The 7904-nt window shown below is 37.9% G+C and overlaps 1 long non-coding RNA gene across 1 annotated transcript; it reads right to left on the bottom strand.

The window, feature by feature from the left end:
- Positions 1-4861: 4861 nt before the first annotated feature.
- On the bottom strand, positions 4862-7252 carry LOC125961852 (uncharacterized). The gene is made up of 2 exons (XR_007472928.1): positions 6923-7252; positions 4862-6055 (listed from the first exon to the last, which is right to left on the bottom strand). It is a non-coding gene; the product is annotated as an uncharacterized LOC125961852 (long non-coding RNA).
- Positions 7253-7904: the final 652 nt, after the last annotated feature.

The raw sequence follows: 7904 nt of genomic DNA, 5'->3' as shown, positions 1-7904 counted from the left end.
AATCTGAAACAGATCACTACATTGTTGCATGCTGTAGAATCAAAGCAGTGTACAAAGCAAAGAGCACTGGCCTCCATTATACGTGCATTTCACTTGAGATTCACTTTTCTAGACCGTGGAGAAAGCAGATGTTTCAACACTTTCCAGGTACTGGAATATTACAATCTGGCCATCTCCACCACTGCATGTTTGATCACACTGTTCCCTGCAAATGGAATGCTGTTCCATCAAGGTCAGATTGACCAGTGCAAATACCTGATTTTATCGTACGGTCAGAACCAAATTAACTTACTGAAATTCTGCCCAGCTCAGGGTCTACCTTCTCTGTGAAACCTCCTGTGAGATCCCAAGTTACAAACAACTCTATCTTCTTCAGAAGACATTGTATACTATATAAATAGTAATTTACATATAAATATATGTATATGTGTGTGTATTTCCTTGTTACATTACGTTATAACTCCTGTGGTTTCTCTTCTTAACTAAACTGGACCCCCTTATCATCACAGTGGCCATGTACATCATTGTATCCTCCAAAACATCCAGAAGAATATCACGGATTCAGTATATAGCTGTTTAATAGAAAACAATTAACTAACCACTGCAGAATACTAGTGTCTCTCAAGGTGTGTTCAGTGGATCATAAATCCTGTGAGACAGTCCATGAAGGAAAAGATTTCAAATAAATTTGGGATCTGTTGTCCACTACATCCCCTTATCAGAGACTCATAATTCACAAGACTCGTGAAAAGCTCTGTAGCAAAGAAACTGTTGACTTAGTTTGACCCAGTATTTCTCTTACAAGAGTATCAGTTCTGGAGGTCAAGGACATTTTTCACCTCTAATATAACATCTCTACTGCCTAGTAGAGTGCCTGGCACTTAGTAGACACCTAATAAATATTTGAATAAGTTTCAACATACATTCCCCTTTTAAGCTATAGAAGAAAAACATAGTATATAGTAGATTTTGATTTACTTGGGGAGAATAATAATATGAATAGATAAATTTACACAAATCATCTTAAAGTATATATATTTGATAATACTTTTTTCCACAAATCTACACAACTGCACATTTAGTGGTGATAGTAAACGAACTACATTTGCTTCGGAAAACTTGCTAAGAAGGATGGCTACTAAAAACTACAACTTGATCCCAAAACGATTTATTTCATTGGTCCCCACTCCTTAGCAGTTTTAATATAGAAGAAAATAGACGCATATATTTCTTTTCTGCCATAATATGACATCACATAAGGAATGCTATGTTATTAGCTAGAAATAAGATTTGCTTTTGTTATTTTAGTACATGTGATCACATAAGAATAATTCTAGATTTTCCCCCTCCTGTGACTCTCACAGCATCCCCATCTAAAATAGACTTTGGAGATTTAGATCATATGTCATATCAATTGTCCTAGACTGCTTACTATGTGCTTTCACTATAGATTTTAATGGCAATAGAGAAAGGAGAAGGAAAAGTCAGAGGGAAATGAAACAGGTGTATGCAACACCCCTGTCTACTACCGACATTTCTCAGAATTCTGGGGCAAGTTGCATCTATAAGGGGAAAGTTTTTCACCATGGAACTCACGGTGGTTGAACTTCTCATGAAGAATTTTTTTTTCACTACTGAAGAAAACTATGTTTGATTTTACCATAACTGAAAAGTTCTCCTGTTTCTACTTCTGAGGTTTGCCCTCAAGACTACTGTTTACCGAATGGAAGTGACTCCTATGCATGGAGGAAAAAGTGCACCATTTGAAGGAAAAGCTAAAGGAGTGATATTCAGTTAGCGCCTCATTCCACCAATGAAAACATACACATAGATTTTCCACTTTACACCTCATTTTCCACCTTATTTTCATGATTTTGAAATGAATATGTAGGGTCTGATGAGTTTGTCAATAGTCTATAATTATTAGTGTTATTAAAATAGAATACAAATGATAAGCCATATGTAAAAATGCTGTGTGAATAAACTGCTATACCCCAAATAATACAAATGAGTGAATGGCAGTAAATGCTAAGAGGGATTAACAACATAAAGGATATTAAAAAAATGATGACCGGGGCTTCCCTGGTGGCGCAGTGGTTGAAAGTCCGCCTGCCAATGCAGGGGACACAGGTTCGTGCCCCGGTCCGGGAAGATCCCACATGCTGCGGAGCGGCTGGGCCCGTGAGCCATGGCCGCTGAGCTTGTGCGTCTGGAGCCTGTGCTCCTCAACGGGAGAGGCCACAACAGTGAGAGGCCTGTGTACAGCAAAAAAAAAAAAAAAAAAAAAAAAAAAAAAAATGATGACCGTATTTCATATTTATGTGTCTTTTTCTCTCTCACTCTTTTTTTTTTTTTTTTTTTTTTTTTTTTTTGTGGTACACGGGCCACTCACTGTTGTGGCCTCTCCCGTTGCGGAGCACAGGCTCTGGACGTGCAGGCTCAGCGGCCATGGCTCACGGGCCCAGCCACTCCACGGCATGTGGGATCTTCCCGGACCGGGGCACGAACCCCCGTCCCCTGCATCGGCAGGCAGAACACTCAACCACTGCGCCTCCAGGGAAGCCCTTCTCTCTCACTCTTACTCCACTCCTAAATAACTAAGAGAATATGCTCACAAATGGTAAGCATGTTTTGGATGTTCGATGTGTGTTTGTGGGAAAGAACAAAAAAAAACCTGCCTCAATTAGGTCAAATATCATACAAGAGATGAATGAGATTAGAGTTGGGACTGGGATTTGTGTTAGTTACTCAATAGCTAACCAATCACAGATATGACAGTGCAGTGTAATATGCAAATATACTTTTAAACAACTTCTCTTAAGTTATCTACTGTCTGTAAAGACAATCACACTCAACTGCTCTGCACTTAACCCCAGAGCTTCTGAGTTAGAATCTCTTAGAAATAGGTACACGTTTCATTGCTTTGGCAACATTTACATGGCTCTGCATCAGGCAATACAACTGCTAAGATCACACCCTGGGAATTCAGGAAAGGCCAGTGTCCAGTTCTGGTCGTTCTACCACCCAACTGTGATCTAGGGTAAATTCCTGATAAGAAAAAAAAGAAAAAAGAAAAACCCTGAAGATGCTGAAACAGTATTTCCTACTTCACAGGGTCGTCATGGGGATAAAAGGTCAGTAGGATAAAGTGCCTCTCACCCAGGAAACATTGATAAATGCTACTGATGCTACCGTCATCATCATCATGACCGATCAAGAACATATTGCCACATGGAAATTCAACATTCCCTCATGGAAATTCAACATTCCCTGGGCCATTCACAACTTTCCTTTAAAGGACTCATATTCTATGTGGGGTCTTAACACCTTCAAATAACAGAAAATACAAGTCTTTACGCCTTTTTTTCTGTAGCTAATTTTGGCATCTTTCACCTCTGTCCACTTAACTGTTGGTTTAGCACATTCTTGTCACACAAAGAAGCTACTTCCCAAAGAGAGGAACAATGTGTCAAGTGACAAAGACATTGAGTGAAGTCTTTCACATCCTAGATTGCCCACGGTACAGCTCAGCTGGTCTCTGGGTTGGAAGGCCTGGGTCTACTTTGCTCGTCTGTTACAGGGGAAGGGACATGGTCCTTAGCATGTGGTCTGTGAAACAGAAGCAGCTGCGGGTAGAATTATAACACAAACAGAACTGGCTTCAATTCTTCCTTCTTAGGTCTTTTTCTTCTTGTTCAGCTGTTCAAGGAACTTGCCTGCCCTCTGTCCCTGCCAGGACGATGTTATGTCTGCCTGGATAAGTAGGTCACCATTGTATATCAGGAAAGGTCTTATTTGTAATCATCAGGAACCAGATACGGCTAATTTGAGCAGAAAAGGAAACTTTTGGAAGTTTATGGTTAGGCCTCAGTAACTAGAAGCAGACGAAACAACCGAAAGCCAAGGCTATGCTATTGCAATTATAGGATCAGGCCAAAGTGATGTTGTAAGTCCTAGCTGGCCTTGCTACCAAGCAGCAACAGGAAACAGGAGGTTGACCCAGCACTGCTGGCCTTGCTTCTTTACATCATTTATTTCTAATTCAAAATCCAAGAGAGGGGTGCAGTTGGCCAACCTGAGGTCGCCCGACTGCTTTCCATCTGTAAGGGAGACTGAGCATGTGAGTAAACAGTGTATCTGACATGTTCAGCTTGTATAACGAGAGGAAGGCTCTGTTTCTCACCAAGACCCACAAAGTGGAAAATTCCCCAGAGAAAGGAATTTCAGATCAGATGCTTGGAAAGTTAAAAACAACAACAAAAAACAAATGCAGATGTGGAATTAAAGACATGGAGTCATTAGAACCTATATGTGGAGTGATTCAGACCTGAGTTCACATCTGGAGCAAGCTACTCAATCTTGCTGAGCTTCAATTTTCTCTAAAGGAAACAACGTGGAAGATGATATCCACATGTAACTTGTGGTACATATGAAGGAGGGTAGTACAGTACATGATGCCTGGCACATCCTATGCATTTTCTAAAACTAGTAGTAGTACTATTATTATTGTTACTTATTATAAAATTTATTGTAGAAATTAACAGGGACAGTATTAATAAATGTTAATATAGTGCTAAGTGTCACATTTATGATCTCAACTAATTATTTGTTGATTCAACAAACATTCCACATATCAGAAAATAATGTGTTAGTGTGTATATATATATATATATATTTTTTTTTTTTACAGAAGAAAAGAAACCCTGAGGCTTAGAAAGTGTAAACAATGTACCAAAAGTCACTCATTTAAGAGGTAATGGAATATTATTCAGCCTTAAAAAAATGAAGGAGATCCTTTCATTTGTGACAATATAGATGAAACAGGAGTGCATTATGCTGATGAAATAAGCCAGACAGGATAAATACGAATGATATCATTTATATATGGAATCTAAAAAGAAAAAAAGCCACACTCATAGAAACAGAGTAGAAAACTGGTTGCCAGGGGCTGGGGTGTGGGTGGGGAAAAGAGGGGAAGACTGGTAAAAGGGTACAAACTTTCAGCTGCAGGATGAATAAGGTCTGAGGATCTACTGTATAACATAGTTACTACAGTCAATAACACTGTATTGTATAACTAACATTTTCTGAGAGAATAGAACTTAAGTGTTCTCACCAAAACAAGAAAAAAAGGAAAAAGTGTCATGAGCTGTTAGATGTATTAATTAACGTGATGGGAAGGATCCTTCTGCAATGCATATGTATATCAAATCATCATGATATACTCTTTGACTATCTTACAATTTTGTCAATTATACCTCGATAAAACAGGGAAAAAAGAGGTAATAAAGATGAGATTCCAATCCAGGATTATCTAGCTCAAAAAACTACACTCTTAACCATTACAATATAGTATCCATCCATATGTTGTAACTGTAAAATGCTTAACACAAAGGAAACGTTAAATAAATGGTATTTATTCTAACTCTAATGCTTACTAGATATGTTATGTGGTATGTTTTACTTCTAACTACAAGGGTATAAGGTGCAAATTCTTGCTACAGAACATAAAAGCCCCTGTGGTACCCTGTAGGATAAACACAGTACCTGTAAATCTCTCATCTCTCAACCCAGAGTCTCCTCAAGTTGGAGGTCTTTACCCCCTTTATAATGTGGGAATAATGCCTTTCCCACATTTGCACTGGGCATGAAAATCCATACTTCCAGGTGTATAGTGAACCTCCACTTAGCTCCTCGTCACCTTGGAATCACCAGACCAAAGATCATTTATTCCATTAATATAAATGATGTAGGGATAGAAGTACAGAATATACAGAGAGTATTGGAGGAATCCAAACAACAAGTCCTCCACTCTCAAAACAAATTTTAGAGTTCCAAAAGTAAAGAGCAATGTTTGGAAATAAAACTAAAAATGAAACTAACATCTACAATTAGCCAAGTATTTATTATGGGCCAGGCTACTTACTAGGCACTTGATAAACATTACAGCTCATCTTCCTGCAGTCCTTCATAGCATATAATATTGTTTCTATTATATAGAGAAGAAAATTGTATCTAAGCAGGTTAGTGATTAGCCCAAGACCACAGGGCTAGGCTGTAAGAAAAGAAGGCCAACTTTCAGTGGTCAAAATGGTGATGGATGTTATAACTAGAAGATTATGGTTAATCAAATAAAAATATTCAAAACGGTCCTAATGTATTATTAGGATTTCTTTAGAATAACTTGGGTGCCTTAGTGAATACAGTAGTGGTAGGCACTACAGTCTCTTTAATTTGCTAATCATACAAATCTACTTTAATATTCTTGGTGACAAGGAGCTAACTACTGATAAGACAGCTTCTTCAGTTTTGGGGCTACTCCAGGGTGAAATGCCGGAACATCTTACTGCCTGCAACGTTACCTAGTTCTACCAGGGGGAATAAAGCAGAACAAGTAGCCACTGTTCTTGACAAATGGATACAGTTTCAGTTTTTCAAACTATGAGTGTCAGATTCATTCATTGTATCAGACAGATCTGTCAAATGGCTTTGCCCATTTACTAATGGATGGCACACTGCAGACACACGTTGGGTCAAAGGACTCAATGTCACCTCATTGATACTGTCATCAATATAATTTGTATTGGCATTTTGTCTCACCCTGACTTTAAGGACTATGTGAGGAGATACAAGTCTCCAGACCATGGACTGATCACCTCTGCTTGACACAGTATTCTCTGCTCATTTCCAGAGGGGACCAAGGATGAGCTCTTGTACTTCTGAGTCTATTCACCCTACCTGGCAACACATACTAGCTGGGCTGATTGGATCAAGCAGGAGCCCCAGAGTTTAAATTTCCAGCTGCATTGGAGGAAACAGAGGCTATGCCCCAATCCCATAACCCCTCACTTCTTACTGCTAGCCTATCCTAGGCTGTTCTTGCTGATAGGAGTACTTCATGCTAAAAATTAATTTTGCTTACCTGATGGCAGTCACGCAACCTCAAATGCCATTTTTATAAATAAGGCAACCACCAATGGAGTGTGATTTAGGGTTTTTTCTTCTGTAGACCCTGCCTACCCTATAAAATCTCCCATTACTGCATCATGGAGACTATAATCCTTTTCCGAGGGAATAGATTCTTTCCAACCATAAGATGAAATAAGAACCTACATTTCCATACTGCCCAAAAGGAAATAAATTGATTACAAAATGCAGGAGAATGACTGATTTTCCACATTTGTTGTGTTCATTAAAGGGTTTTTGAATAGACTTGACAGTATTAAAGAAGCTCAAAACACACAAAATAAAAATTAATAAATGAAGAGTAAAAAATTGCATTTACAACAAACAACAAAATAAACACATTGATATATAAAAGGTTGTTATACATCGATGAAAAATGGATGCCATAAAGTCACAAACTAAAAAGTATTAACAGCCAATAAAGATATGAAAATATGTTCAACCTTGCTATTATTAATCAAAGAAATACAAATAAAATAATTCAGGTGTCATATTTTACTGACTAGAATGACAAAGTTTTAAAAAACTTGATAATACTGGTATTGCTATTGATAATACTGGTACTGATGAGTGTGTGTAAGAAACGACATTGGATGTTAAATTCTTGGTAGAAATAAAAAGCACGGTAACCTTTCTGGAAGACAATATGTCAGCATGTACCAGAACTGACAACCAGCCATTCAAGTTCTGGAAGTCTATTCTAAGGAAATAAACAAATGCTCAAAGACATATGAACAAGGATGCTTGTCTCATTGTTTAGCAGAGCAAACAGGAATAATCTAAATGTTGAACAGTAGGGACTGGTTAAATAAATAATAGAATGCTGTTCAACCATTAAAAATGATGCTGCAGATTTTTATTAGGTGATGAGTAATCATACTTATATTACTAAATAAAAATGTTATAGAACTCTTTTGTAGTTTGATATAATAATTAAA

Source organism: Orcinus orca, chromosome 17, assembly GCF_937001465.1.
Source record: "Orcinus orca chromosome 17, mOrcOrc1.1, whole genome shotgun sequence".
NCBI classification, from domain to species: domain Eukaryota; kingdom Metazoa; phylum Chordata; class Mammalia; order Artiodactyla; family Delphinidae; genus Orcinus; species Orcinus orca.
This window is presented reverse-complemented; position numbering and strand designations above follow the sequence as displayed.